Raw genomic sequence first — 16,491 nt, forward strand, 5'->3', positions numbered from 1 at the left:
CGTGTCACCAATGTGTTTGTCGAGTCACACATAATTCACAAACGAAACACGAAACGTATCTCATGCATAGGTATTATGTGCCGAGTCTAGAGACTCAATAGTAGTTTAAATACTTAGAGAATCTCATTTTTGTTTTAGAGCACTAGTGAGGATTTTCTTTGACGCGCATCTCTAGGATTTGATTTTGAATTCTTCGCAAACAGTGAGTTTCACGTTCCCCCTTTACTCTTTTTAACGCTTTTTACTTGGGGGAGATAACATACTCCAAACACTTTAGATTTTGTTATTGGTTATATATCTCTTGTAAGGCTAAGTGGCAAACAAACCAACTAAAGTCCTTCATAACATGTCCTTCATAACATCGAACCGTTTAGTATTTGTATAATAGCGAGTCACTGTTGAGTAGTACTACTGGGTTTGACAAACCCCACCCAACTCTAAACTCGACTTTAGGTCGAGTGGGTGTAATCTTGGCTAACACATTACCATGGTCGTGGTTGACATGGTGGCAAGGCATATGATAAACAGTCAGCTTCGGTGTCGAACACTTAGTAATACTTGTTTTATAGGCTAGCTACCTATTGATATATAATTGACTTAACATTATCTGGTAACGCAAACGCAAACACTTAAACGTAAACGTTTTCCTTTATTTATATATGTGAACTCACCAACCATGTGTTGACACTTTTAGTATGTTATTCTCAGGTAGCCGAGGCGGGCGCGCGGTATAGGTACATGCATTTCATTGAACACTATCATTTTGAAAACTTGATTTTAAACTTTTATTAATTTGGTTTTAAGTCATCTTGCGTGATGCAACACTTGGCTTATGATTTACGCTTCCGCAATCATTAAACTTTAGTATTTGTGGTTTAAAAACTTTGAATATGATGTTTGATTATAACTAATGATTCCGATCCTGTTAGTTCACACCCTCTGACGGTAAAAGTCCGTTAGTGGATTTTAAGGGTGTGACAATAATCAGCCTTATATAGAAGACGAGTTGCCATTCGTTACACATCCTGTAACGAAATGGCCTTCATTCGTCTTCCTTACATAGTTATCTCTATGGTATAGTGAATGATCATTCTCTATACCCCATTCGTCAACATTCCATGATGAATGGATATAATAATTAATGACTAAGGTCCATTCGTTAAACATCCTTAACGAATGGACATATACCTATAACGATTAAAGTTTCATTCGTTAAACATCCTTAACGAATGAACTATAAATAACAACGAATGGTCTCATTCGTTAAACATCCTTAACGAATGAGCCATAAATAGCGAATGGGTCATAATTACGTAAATGCCCTTTACCATTAAAATAATAATAAATTACAAAGACCATTACAAAGACTCGAGACGATTAAACCATGCACTAACAAACACCCCCTCTTCTTGAGCTCTTTGTCTTTAATTTACTTGAGTCTTTTAGTCTTCCAATATCGACAACTATGAATCCCAAACGCTGACACACACGCACAAGGCATTGGAGTTGCATAGCTTGATCGTAGTCTTCTTGTCTTTCAAACAAAATCTTGTTCTCGAATAATACATCGTTGTCGGTCTCTGATAAATTAACGAGCCACATCGGATCGATGACTCGTAAGAAGTAGTCTTCAAGCCCTTTCCCAGCACAGTGACCGCCTCGCCCGTCCTATTATCATAGTACCATCGATTGAACGATAGGTGAAGTCTCTGCAGAAAAGTCTTCACCGGTACACGTTTCATAGTCTTAGGCGGTTTAACTTTAAGAACAAGCTTCCTCCAACCCGTGCAAGGATCGATTTCATCAACATACTTACTGGTTGGGACTTGTGGTTTAAAGAATTTAAATCCATGGTTTACCTCGAGGAGCTGATGTTGGTGAAACCATTCTGCTAGTCGATATCCACCACGATTAATAAATGAACGATTGGCGAGTGTCCCCACATCCCACCTTGGCAGTGAGAGAACATCAGTGATATATTGAAAATACTGAACGCCTTTCTCCCACTTAATAATACACACCTTCAATTCAGAATCATACAATAAAGAAACAATATCACCTTTAACTGTTTGCATGGCCTTAAATGTAGTTTTATGATTGGCTTTGGCCCATGCAGCAGCATCTAGCTGTTGTTCTCAATCCACGTACCTATAGGCTTCAATAATCTTTTGAGATCGTTTGTCGCGGTTCTTGAACCAACCTAAGATGTCAGATTCAGAAGGATTTAACTCCCTTTCTGGTATATTTTCTTTCTTCTTTGTGGTTTTCTCAAGATGATCTTCAACAGCTTTGACATATTCTTCGCTGAATGTTGGAACACCCTGATCAACGTTTGAACGATGATAAAGATCAGGGTATTCCTCAGCTGTCACATATTCCATCTCAATATTCTAATCATCATAAATAAATGACGTATTCCCATGTGGAATACTCGTATCAAGCAGCACCTCATCATCGTTAATAACCTCCACGTCTTTCTCAGCCTCCAATGCGTCTAATTCTTCATCGTTCAGCCCTAATAATAATGAAATCTGTTCGCGAGTCAGGGCATGATCGACAAACTCTCCTTCCTCAATCTCATCCGCGTTGGTCGTGCTCATCACCACTCCCTTTTCATAATCCATAAATAAAATGGTGTTGGCTTTGATCGAATCGATAGGTTGAACATTTGTCGAGTCCTGATAAACAACTAGCTGTCTATCATTGCCTTCACCATCCCCACTCGTACCAGCCTAAGATAAGCCGTGAGCTTGTTTCGGCTCACTTCCATCGGCACCAGGAGCATCTTTACATGTTAACTGAAGAATAAGATCTTCATGCTCTTGATCTTCACCCTCTGAGCCGCCACAATCTCACGCAACTCTTTGGTTTCCTTTTGACAATATGAGACGTATCCCATCAGAAGAAGTTGATTTGTCATCATCTGTCCCTGTACTTGACGATCAACTGCCATTTGATTCACGTATAAACGAATCAGACTCAAAAGCATGTCCATCTGATGGGTAGGAGGCAAAGCATGAAATGTAGCCGGTACGGGCTGCACTGGACCCTATGGACGGCTGATTCTCACAAATGAGACGTCTGATGGTTGTGTAGGCATCATAGTCGGTGTAGGAGGAACCACCGTTGATGCAGCATCAGGCCTTGGAATTGGAGATAATACAGATTGTGGAATTAAGCCAAGCCTTGGATCTGAAGTGATAGTTGTGATCATTGTGAGTGTCAGGGTGCTAGTAGTAAGCAACACCTTCAGCCTTTGTGAAATGGACGACCTTGGCACTTGTGGACCAATTTCCACACCAGATCCGTGCCTAACACGAAGTTTGGGCGGTTGATATTGCAATATCGCTTTGCCCTTTTGTTTTCATTGAACAACCTATGAACTTGCTGCTTCAACGTCAACACATCGTATATCACCCCATGGACACCATCACCACCATAACCACCACCGTTCCCACCTGGTCCTTTTTCACGTTCAGAATATGAGTCATTGTGAATCCAACGATCATCAGAAGGACATTCATAAGTTGGATTCGCCAAGTGACCAATCAGACGTTTGGTTCTTGGATGATCCGATGGTTCTTTACTATGGTAGGTCTTCATCCTCTTCATTGTATCAGCGTTCATGTGTTCCAACTTCAACACATCATCCTTCAAAGTCCGGTCAATCATCAAGTCATGAATCAAATCCTGAATGATTAGCTGTACAAAACGTGGATACATAAGGAATTTGCTTTGATGATTCTTGATCAGGCAGTTCTCCTTGAGATGATAAAATATAAGCTTAGAGAAATTGAACAGATTGATCAATATAAGAGCTACGAATGCGGATTGTAGCATAATCCAGTGCTCGTCATATTCCCCCTTGCGTCCCCCAAGGCAATGAATTAGAACATGTAATAAGTACTTGTATGGAGCACACAAGTACGCCTTGTTGCACCGGGAACGATCAAGATTTCTTGAGTAAAATACACGCTGAAACAATCCACATATCAATGTCTTGTCAAACTCACATGGAATGTCCATATTATCCACAAATTGAAGCACATGTCTGATAATACCAAGAGAGAACGATCGACTTGTTGTTGATCTCAACAACAATGTGATTCTCGGACTCCACATATCGTGCCGAATTCCAAAATGGACGAATGGCACTGAAGTGGACCGGTATATAAGCAGTAATGGTATAGTGGATCCTGGATCATTGTAGTAATGCAATAATATCTCCAAATAAGTCCTGATCAACAAAATTATCTTGTATAAAAGCACATATATTGTGCTTTTTGTCAAATGGTAGGAGAGGAATATCAGGATCCTCTTGTTGCTGTACAGGCTGTTGTTCCTACACAACTTGCTGTGGATCCTCAACTGGAACATCGTGTACTATTTCATCAGCCATTTCTGTTGGTGCATGATGTCAGTAGTTCAGTATCTAGTGTCTGTAATCGTGTTAGTTTGTTTGTATTGATGTTTTAGATAACTTGTCTCATAAGTTCGCCTGATATAAGCGAACTTGTGGACAAGCGAAGTTATTGACAACTTCGCCTAGGCTGTTAGGCGAAGTTGTCTTAACTTATATATTCAGGTGTTACGGCTTATTTTATATAGGGGTTCAGTACGTGTAATTGTGATCAGTGAATCACGTGTTAAGGTTGCAATACAACGTCTCTTTTGAGTATTGTAACGTGTGTTTGTGCTTGGTATTAACGTATATCGCGTCTAACACTCGTATCGTCTTACGTAGGGATTCCGCACCTACGTAATACAAGATATTTCCGTGTAGATCCGGCTGGGAACCTACAATTTCTGAAAATACATAAACCCGAGAATTAATAAAAAACAAACATTACTATAAAATTATGTTTTTTTAAAAAGATTAATTTTGAAAGTTTAAATTACAAGTGTCATTTATTAGTTCATTCGTTATAATGAATGACATGATTCGTTATTACAATGGTAGTGAATGATTGATTGACGAATCAATCATGATGAATGAAAGTTCATTCATTATCAGATCACATGAATGAACTGATTCATTATATAATCTCAACGAATGGATCCACGAATGAATCAAAAGCACGAATGAGTGTCCATTCGTTGTCTGTAACGAATAAACACAACAATAATCAACTTTGACCCCAGTCAAAGTCAAAATTAATGAAGAACACTGACGGTCAACATGTAATCATAAATCCAATTAGTCCATGTACGATGATGAATCAGCGTAAAGTTAACATCAATGAACTTGTGTTATCATCGATACATTAACCCAAACACCCATGAAGTTTAAGACACATTATGTGTGTGATTTATGTTCATAACTTAACCCCCGGTGAAAGAAATGATTAATTGACCCATCAATCATTGATTAAAACTAACGAAAACTATTGCGTTTTTATCGTGTATACCTTGTGATTCTTAAAAGATCAATGAAATTGTGATTTGTGATGGTCGAAAATTCTGGAAAAAATTTGCAAGAGTTCTTGTATGTAAGTGCAGTATCGAGGTGAACGAATGAGAACATTCGTTCACCCACTTTTCATATAAGAGACAACCCTTGCACACATTCCAAGACAACGAATGTACCCATTCGTTAATTCAAAATTAACGAATGGTCTTATTCGTTGATTCATTCGTTAACCCCGTTAACGAATGAACAATAACTTAAATTTCAAAACGAATCAACTAAGATTCGTTTTTATTCATTATCAATAATGATGACGAATGGGGTCATACGTTATCAGTGTAGCGGATGCGAATGATGATAACGAATAGACTTATTCATTATCTAGATTTAAAAATAAATAACCCTCATTCGTTATCCGTATAGATAACGAATGGACTTGATTTGTTATGACATCTCATAACGAATAGCCATTAAATAATCAATTTAAACTGAAACCTTTTTCATTTTAAAATTCAAGTATTAAATAAAGCATCGAAACCTGTGTCCCGATGAATTTTACCTTAAAAACCTTACCTTTCCGTGTAATATGTGATACCTTAACGTGCTTTGCGTTCAAAACACATAAGTTAAATACAAATAATTTAAATCAATTAAATAAAATTATTAAATAAAAATAAGAAAATATTTTTGGTATTTTGTTTTCAGATATGTACCCTTTAGCTCGAAAACAAAAAATAAAGCAGAAAAAAAAAATTAGAAAACACAATATTTTTGGAATTTTGAAGATTTTTCGAATTAAAAAGTACATTAAAACAAAAGAAAATATGAAAACTATTTACGAAAGCAGTACATATTTTTGTTAGTTAAGTAGAGAATCATATTAACCCAATTGCCCTTTCATCACAGTTTTATATTTTAGCGTTATTATGACTGGTGTTAAGTCGGTCATTGATATTGTTGCTAACTTAAATCTTATAACAAACTTTCGAGTATTTTTGTGATCTGATTTATTTTTTCAGTTAAAGCACAGAATATCAAAAACTATCAGCCTCTAATCTTGGTTCAGGCTTAGTTTGAATTTTACCATATCACCCCAACTTGACTTAAACCATTATGTTGCTGATTAAAATTAAGCTTTTTATAGATTTATAAAGTATACAATCTCAGCTCATAATCCCCACTACAAGGTATACCCCCATTATCAAGCGATACACCAAGCTTCCTTTACTGTGAATGAGTATGCACGAGTTCATCTGTAGGCTTACATACATTGTATTCCGTGGGGTCCGTTTCTTACTGGTATTGAGACATGCGCAAGGGAGGAACAATGTATGACTAACAATAAATTTTGATCAAGTCAGTAATGAATTTGTTCGATGTATAGTTTTGATCAAGTTTAATGACTTTGGGTTTACTCTAAAAGCTTTTGAAATATTCATGTTTATGAATACCCAGATAATTAAGCCGCATAAAGACTCATAGTGTCCGGAAACCGGATGCATCCCATCAATACAGGATTTAAGGCCATAAAACCATACACCGTTGAAGTGTTAACCATAAACCAAATGCATTTTATTTTGAATTTTTGTTTTGGGTGATCAGACAAACATAAGGCTTGAGTATGACAGGCTATTACATTTCAGCCATCATTACCGAGATTTTTGGAAGAGACTAGCACCTCTTTTAATTTGGCAGTTCTTTTTGTTTATATCACATACTATACCTTAACAGCTTGTTTAAGACCTATCAATGCACCAATGCAATTAAGCACTCAACCTTTTAAACTTATTTATTTCTGGATATGGGACCAGGTGATCAATGTACTATCATTTTCTCTTTTTGCTTCATAACTCATTTTGGAGGAGCATTTAAATTCAGTCGCCCCAGTTATTTTCAGTTTATAGATAAATGACTATCCTATAAATCTACAAGTAGATAACAGGATAAACATGCAAACATGTTCCACAAACTTAAATAACCAACATAATTTTCAGCGAGAGAATTAAATAAAAACACACAACAATCGCCCAAATTACTTTCCATTTTTAGGTAAATGGCTATCCCGAATATCTAAAAGTAAATATCAAGACCAAACATATACAAATATATGTCCTTTAAATCTAAGTAACTGGCATGATTTTAAGTGAGAGAGTGCAAAAATATTTTTGACATTTTTGAAATATTTGAATATTTTTGGTTTTTCTCTATACATGCAGAAATCACAATATTTCTGACTTTTCAAAATTTTAATGTTTTTGGATTTTCTCTATACATGCAGAAATCACAATATTTTTTACTTTTTAAAATTTTAATGTTTTTGGATTTTCGCTATACAAACAAAAATCACAATAATTTTGTGTTTTTAATTTTCTCCCCCAATACACAAAATCATAAAATAAGCAAAGTTTAATAAACAAAACAAAAATAAAGATGATTATCCGAGCTTAAGGATATCAACAAGAGTTTTCAATCCGTTTAAGCCAAGCAAAAAGTTAAAGCTTGTTTTGTCAAAGGCTTTGGTAAACAGATCAGCTTTATGAAAATCCGTGTGCACCTTTTCAAGATCAATCAATTTCTTTTCAAAACAATCACGGATAAAATGATATCGAATTTCGATATGCTTTATCTTAGAGTGGTGCACGGGGTTATTTGTGATACTAATAGCAGCAGAGTTATCAATAAAAAAATGGGAGTAGTAAGAAACCTCAAAACATAATCCCGCAAGTGTTGCTGGATCCAAAGAACCTGTGAACAGCCACTCAAGGCTGCCACATACTCTGCTTCTACGGTTGAAGTGGAGACCGTTGTCTGCTATTTACACTGCCAGGAAACAAGCCGACTTCCTAGAAATTGACAACCTGCTGTAGTAGATTTGAAATTGATCTTGCATCCTCCATAATCAGAATAGGTAAACGCAGTGAGTTCAAAGCTATCATCCTTGGGAAACCATAACCCGATGTCTGGATTACCCCAGATAGTGAAGTATACATTTAACCACCGCCAGATGAGTCACTCGGGGACTTAATTAAAACCTGGCACACAAACAAACAGCAAACATGATATCAGGACGAGAAGCAGTTAAATACATTAAAGTACCAATCATTGCTCGGTAAAGGGTTGGATCAACGGTATCCTCCAATTCGTCTGGTGACAAACTGTGACCCACGAGAAGAGGCGACGAAGGGATTTTTCCGGCATTTATCTTGAATCGCCTCAAGACACCGTTCACATATTTTGTCAGATGAATAAAATTCCAGCGTCAGACTGATGAACCTGCAACCCTAAGAAGAAATTCATATCCCCCATCGAGCTCATTTCAAATTTCGTCTGCATCGACTTCTCAAACTCCTTACATAGCTTGTCGTTTGTAGAACCAAATATGATGTCATCGACATATATTTGGACAAGGAGCAAATCATCACCAACATTCTTGTAAAAGAGAGTACAGTCCACAGTTCCTCGTTTGAAGCCATTATCGGTAAGATGGTCAGCAAGTGTGCCGTACCAAGATCTTGGGGCTTGGTGTAGACCATAAAGAGCTTTGTTCAATTGGTAAACACGGTCTAGATAATCTGGATCTTCAAAACCAGGAGGCTGTAACAAAAATACTTCTTCGTGAAGTTACCCATTGAGAAACGTACTCTTGACGTCCATTTGTTAAACTTTAATATTTTTGAAAGCTGCATAGGCAAAAAATATTCGTATAGCCTTTAATCGAGCAACTGGAGCATATACTTCCGTGGAATCTGTTCCCTCTTGATGATGAAAGCCTTGAACAAACAAACGTGCTTTATTTCTGACAATGACCCCACGATCATTTTTCTTGCACTAAAATACCCATTTTGTTGGAATTGGTTTTTTAACTCTAACAGGCTTGTCAATGAGAACCCAAACACCAGTCGATTAAACTATTGCAATTCTTCTTGCATTGCCTCTACCCATGATGAATCTTCAAGCGCCAAATGAACCCTCGTTGGTTCCACTTAAGATAAAAAGCAAGTGTATTTTGCTAGATTCATGATTCCCGATAAGTTCATATCGACGTATGCACACAATAGATTAGCATCACTTGAAGTAGCAATCTGATGACGTGTTTGCACACCAGCATCAAGATCACCAATGTTGTTGTCATGAGGATGATAAGTATGAATCCGAAGAGTCGGATTCTCAGGCACAACAACATTATCAGCTAAATTAGTTAGATTCTCTTCAGCCTCATGAGACGATTCACCAATCTCATGACTTTCAGGAAGTGGAGCTGGAGAAGAATCAACAAAATGACCATCATATGACGAGATAGAAATAACATCAAATGTATCAGGAAGATCATCTTGTGGGACATCATCATAATTAGAGACTGAAAGTCTTGGTGGTAAAAATTGATCTTCTAGATAAGCACGCACCAAGTCTTCATCAGGTTGATCAATGATTGGAGTAAACGAATTAAATAGACTTTCATAGTCGAACATCCTATAAGGACCCTTGCTAGAGGGAGGTTTGGTGTATCATTGACAATCGACATGGTACCACTCTTCAACACAACCCGAGGTAAAATTGAACACTCGTTTCTTAGGTGATGCATAACCAATAACCTTCAATAGCTTTTTCTTTGAATTTTCCCGCATCTTTCTTCAACATAGTACAAGGATACCCGAATGGTTCCAGATACTTTAAATTAGGCTTTTGTTTGTTCAGAAGCTCATAACTTGTCTTTTGCAGCTTCTTCACAGTCAGAACACGATTAAGCGTGTAGCAAGCAGTATTCACAGCCTCATTCCAGAATTGAACAGGAAGCTTAGAATCTGCTAGCATTGTTCGTGCAGCTTCAATCAGTGTTCTGTTCTTTCTTTCAGCAACACCATTCTGTTGAGGTACATATGGAGCACTGTATACTCGATGAATTTCTTTCTGAATACAAAAGAAATCCAATACAGTGTTTTTAAACTCCCTACCATTATCACTCCGAATACGTCTCACTTTGTATTTATAGAGTGATTCGATCTTTGTGATTAGATTTGAACAAGAATAGGTGTCTGATCTTTCGAACTCATAAATAACACCCATGAATACCTTGAATAGTCATCAGTGACAACTAGACAATACCCATCTCCAGCAATACTCGCATGATTCATAGGACCAAACAAGTCCATATGAAGTCGTTCCAGAGGAGTATCAATGGAATTGATTAACTTAGATGGGTGAGACTTCTTTTTTCTGTTTGCCCGTTTTGCATGGAATACAGTGATCAGTCAGTTTGAAGTGTTTCAGGGAAACCCCATCAACCAAATAATTAGCCATAAGATAGTTCATCTTTCTGACATGAATGTAACCCATACGCATGTGCCATAGAATCAAGTCTTTCTCAGTTGCTTTTGAGACAACACACATTTCAACAGAAGTGGTTACCTTAGAAGTCATGTTTAGAACATAAATATCATTTGATCGTGGAGATCTCATAACAAGCATGTCTTCTGGTAGGGATGTTCATGGTTTGGTACGAAACCGCGAAACCGCCCAAACCGGCCAACGGTTTGGTTTCGCGGTTGGTTTATTTTCTTAGCTCTCGGTCGGTTGGTTTGAAAAATTTAGTGAACGGTTTGGTTTACGGTTTGAACCGAAACCAAACCCCAAAATCGGACCGTGTGATTTATTTATATGTATTTTTTTAACTTTTCATAATATATATATATATATATATATATATATATTTATGCGTATACAAATTTATAACTAGACATATATAGTATTTTATATTTATATATAGGTGTATATACATGTACACTACTAATATGTATCAAAATATTGATAGTAAACAAAGGGGGGGGGGGCTAAGCCTAAATCGAAAATGCAAGAAACTTTAATTGGCCTTTAATTTTCTTAAATGAGATTTTAAAATAGTAAATATCAGTTGTTTGTTAAATTATATAAATTATTATGAGTTGTACAATATTAACATATCATGAATTATTTTGGACATTTTGTATAAAGACCGAACAAGCCTAAACTGCAAAACCAAACCGGAATCAAACCGTTATAAACGGTTCGGTTTAAGATTTCAACGGTTCGGTTTTGGTTTACGAAAATAAAAAACCGTTACTAACGGTTTGGTTCACGGTTTGACTTAAAAACCGCGAAAACCGGACCGTGAACACCCCTATCTTCTGGAATGATATATCCTGATTTAATTATTATGCACTCCTTGTCATTAAATATAATAGTATACTTCTTATCACAAAATTGAAACACGCTCAATAAATTGTGATACATTTTATCACAATAATTAACCTTTTCAAATGTAATACAACCATTTGAAACATCTCCCTCTTTTGTAATCATACCCCAAAATTACCTACAAAAGTTACATACCCTCCTTGAATATTCTTGACATTTGATAATAGGTTAATATTACCGGTAATATGACGAGAGCATCCACTATCCATAATCCGGTTTTCACCAGATATAGTCTTGGATGAACTCTGAACACAAAGGAAAAATGATTAGTTCAAAAAGGTAGCCCCGACCTCAGTCTTGGGCACCTATTTAATTTCACTTGAAGAATTAATGTTGATAGAATCAAAATGCGGTTTAGCTGCTTGTGAATAAGTCACAGGCCTTTTCGACTTTTGCCTCAAATATAAAGCTTGAACTACATTTGTGTTCACATTCTTGCAAATTGGTTCCGTAGGAACAAATTTGGGTTTTATATTACTCGAATTTTCACCAACATGAATCACTTTACGAGGATTCACATCTAAAAATATGATGTGAGTCTCATCATCACCAGACATAGGTCTTTTCAGAATTTCTTTAATCACAGGAACGGGTTTGGTTTGTTCCTTGATAATAGATAAAGATTCCGTGATTTCTTCAGACCACAATTTCTAACAACATGACCTTGTTCACCACAAAGAAAACATGTTCTCATGTCAACACGCTCACGTTGTGATTCGGTAGAAACTTGTGCAATAGAAGATTGATGAAAGACACCAAGAATAGGTCCTCGGTCCAAATCATCAAGATTTCTTTTTCATGTAACAGATTTCTTTTTCATGTAAAAATCAAGATTTGAACAATTTGAAAAACTCTTTAAAGTTTCAGTTCCAGTTGAATTAACAAATTGAACTTTCTTAGTAGATTTTAACAATTGTTTGGCTTTGACCAAGGGATCTGTTGTATTTGATGCTTTGGAATTAACTCATGCATGTTCAAGATTTTGTATCTTGGAAGTTTCATGTTGAAAGACGCTTTCTATCAATACGGGCTTTATAAGGTTAAGCGGAATGTCTTTCTTAGTGAATACTTTGCTAATACCTTTCAATTTAAGCACTCAACCAGTGGTTTCTTAGAAGGAACAAGATTGATGAAACGCATCAAATCCTCATCAGAAATCTTTGGTTTTTTTTTATTTCTTAGCCTTAACCTTAACAATTTTTTCTTTTTCACTTTAGATGTATATGAACCATACACAGCCTCATCAAATTCATGAGGTTCACACAAAATGTGATTTGAACGTGGAATGTTCTGGTTTTTGTGCACAATTTCAGGTTAAATTACATCCTCAATGATTACCTTATCAACATTTTCAACAAAGACCTTGTTACTTTGAATATGAGGTTTTTTAGTTAAATATTGAAAATCAATAGTCATTTTTAACCAATTTAGGTTCTTCCTCAATGATGACTGGTTCAATAACAGTTTCTTCCTTTCCCGCAAAAGGATTTGGAGCAAAATCATTATGAAAAGATGGTGGAACTTCAACAAAACCCAAACCATTCTTTGAACCTTTTTGTTTACCAGACACCTCAATAATTTCATTTAACAAAAATGAAGAATTTCAAAACTTGTCTAATTTACTTTTCAAATCAAGAACCTCATTTTCAAGTTCAGTTATCTTAATTCTATGTTTAAGAATCTTTTGAAATTATTGATCATTAATGGTCATTTTCATTGACAATTCTGCTTTCAAATCATGATTCCTTATAGACAAAGCTTCTATTTTTTCCCTAGATCTCATTTGTGATTCTAGTGATTATCTATATGTATCCTTGATTGAGGCAATTTCTTTTATTAGTGAATCATTATGATCTTTAAGTGAATTAATTCTAGACTTAACAGAATCACATTCAAAACAAGACACAATTTCAGATATTTTAACAGAAGGACTAAACTCATCAATTTTAGCCATGCATGCAAAAGAAGTTGGTTGCATATGACAAGAATCATCATAATCTGACTCTGTCTCATTGTCAGAGGACAATTCGTTCCCACTAGCATATTGAAAAATTTCAGTCAGCTCGAACATATCCAGATTTGCTTGATTGTCATTACATAACAATCTTTGAGTCTAGTCAGTTCCTTCAGAAGATAGAAGAGCTTGTGATCCTGAAGCTTTACAAGAGCTACCTCCAGAAGACTTTTCAGGGGAAATATTAACCTTCTTTCTAGAATTTCTGTCTTGGTTTCGAGGTCCATTATACTCCTTCTTTTGCTTATCACATTCTTTGACAAAATGACCAAACTCTTGACAATTGTAACATTTGGCCTTCAATTTGTCAAAACCAACTCGTTTGTTCAGAGATGGTAAGTCTTTACCAGTTTGTTGCATAAACTTCTTCACCTTTCTAGCAATCATGGCCATATTCCATTTGAGATCCATTAGCTCTAGATCATCTGGATCAGTTTGATCATAGTCTTTATCAGTTAACTCACTTGTAGCAATCTTACTACCCATCAAGTTTTCGTATGATGTCATGAATGCACAAAGAAAAACAAAATTTTGTTCAGCTTCCTTCATGTTGAACTCTGTTCAGACAATGTTTTCATGTCTGTGTAGTACATGTAGGTCAAATCCCCATTGGCACGTCTGTGAAAACAATCAAATTGAGCTTCGATTAACTATTTAATCAACTCATAATAATTAATCAATCGGATCTAGTTATCTGATATATGTATGTATGTAATAGAATAAGGAACATAGTGAATGAGTAAACAATTTTACAGAGTAACGGCTTGGGATAAAATACTTTAAGAACACTTAAATTAACGTAAGGCATAATCAGCCTTGTATAGAAGACAAGTTGCCATTCGTTACACAACCTGTAACGAATGGCCTTCATTCGTCTTCCTTACATAAGTTATCTCTATGGTATAGCGAATGACTCATTCGCTATACCCCATTCGTCAACATTCCATGACGAATGGATTTAATAATTACCGACTAAGGTCTATTCTTTAAAAATCCTTAACGAATGGCCATATACCTATAACGATTAAAGTTCATTCGTTAAACATCCTTAATGAATGAACTATAAATAACAACAAATGGACACATTTGTTAAACATCCTTAACGAATGAGCCATAAATAGCAAATGGGTCATAATTATATAAATGCCCTTTAACATTAAAATAATAATAAATTACAAAGACTATTACAAAGACTCGAGACGACAAAATCGTGCACTAACAACGTCGGATTGCCCACGTCTTGCTGGTCGTGTGTCATTTGCAGTAGAGAATTGGGGAGTCATCAAGATAGGGGTAGAGATGGTCTCTGAGGCTTGCAACCCTGGTGATGTAGTGTCTCTTTTTCTTTCATCTTCTCGACTATTGCGAAGATTAATTCACCACCTATTGCTGGAAGAGCCTTCACCGTGACTGGCTTCTGAGTTTGATCCGCATTGTCATCGCAAACTTGAGTGTCCGAGTTTGTTGAGTAGTTTATTCTGTCATCAGTTTCCAAGACTTCTTGAAATTGAGACGGGGTAATTGCAATGTAATTAACATTAACAATAGAGGAGATCTAAGCCTCAATCCCAACATCTGCATCTCTTATCTTCTATGCAGGAACAACAGATTGGGGTTCTGATATAATGCTAAATATATATGTTTCCCTTGTATATTTTATTTAATATTTAATTAGTTTTTGTTCGTTTTTAGTCAAGATTTGTATACAACTAACAATATTATGTTTTGTAGGTTCCGGGAGTTGAACGTGACTGAAAAGGGCGAAAACAAGTCAAAACGAGAAGCCAGAATGCGTCAAGAAGGAACCGAAAGAAGAACCATTCAGACCAGGCCGGTCGGACCGGCCCCCCATCTCCATACGCCGCGCCGCGCGACCATGGGGGAACACTGTAAGGCCCCGTTACCGGTACCCTACTTTGGATGTTGGATTTACTCATAAACGCAGTTCTATATATCAGAGTAAATTTAAACTTTCGCAGAATAATATAAAAGTCAACCATTAATTACAAACATCCATAACTTTGTCTTTCAAAAACATAACATAAAACATAGTATTTCAACATCACGACAAATCTCCAGATGCCAGCCTCTTCGGATCCTGCCACGTGTCTTCCTCAAGCCAACTGCCTCAGTCGATTAGCCTGCGTGCATACTAAAAGTTAGCTACGCTGAGTGAGTTCTAGTTAAACATACAACATTCAATACATTCATAAATACGTACTTCCATACGTACTATATACTTTCGTAATTCGTTCATAATATACATACTTACCTTCATACTTTATTCTAAATTCTACCTTATATATTATTCTACTCTCCCTCGGATATTATTAGGGTCCGGTCCCTTTTTCTGCCTTGAGTATTATTAGGGCTCAGTCCCTTTCTGCCTCGAGATTTATAAAGGGCTCGGTCCCTTTTCTGCCTCGGATATTATTAGGGTCTGGTCCCTGTATACCTTGAGTATTATTAGGGCTCAGTCCCTTTCCTTTGTACCTGACTACCTCTTACATTCATTCATAACATGCATACATATCATTCGTACATTATACATAACATTATACCTTGACAGTACGTGCAATATCCAAAGATCGTTCACGTACCGACAAGCAATCATTCATACCTTATATACATATCATTCATAACTTCAATTATCACCCGACGGTACATGCAATATCCGAAGATCGTTTACGTACCGGCAAGCAATCATTTAGGCATAATCATATAAGACATACACTTACCACTTAAGGTAGGTGTATTAACTAATCACATCGAGTATGCACACAGCCCCGAAAACATAACAAGAAAAGGGGCTAGAAACTCACCTGAACTCGATTACGTT

The sequence above is a fragment of the Bidens hawaiensis genome, unplaced genomic scaffold, assembly GCF_021521415.1.
Source record: "Bidens hawaiensis isolate Kalapana, Puna unplaced genomic scaffold, B.hawaiensis_p1.1 tig00031122_1, whole genome shotgun sequence".
Lineage (NCBI taxonomy): Eukaryota > Viridiplantae > Streptophyta > Magnoliopsida > Asterales > Asteraceae > Bidens > Bidens hawaiensis.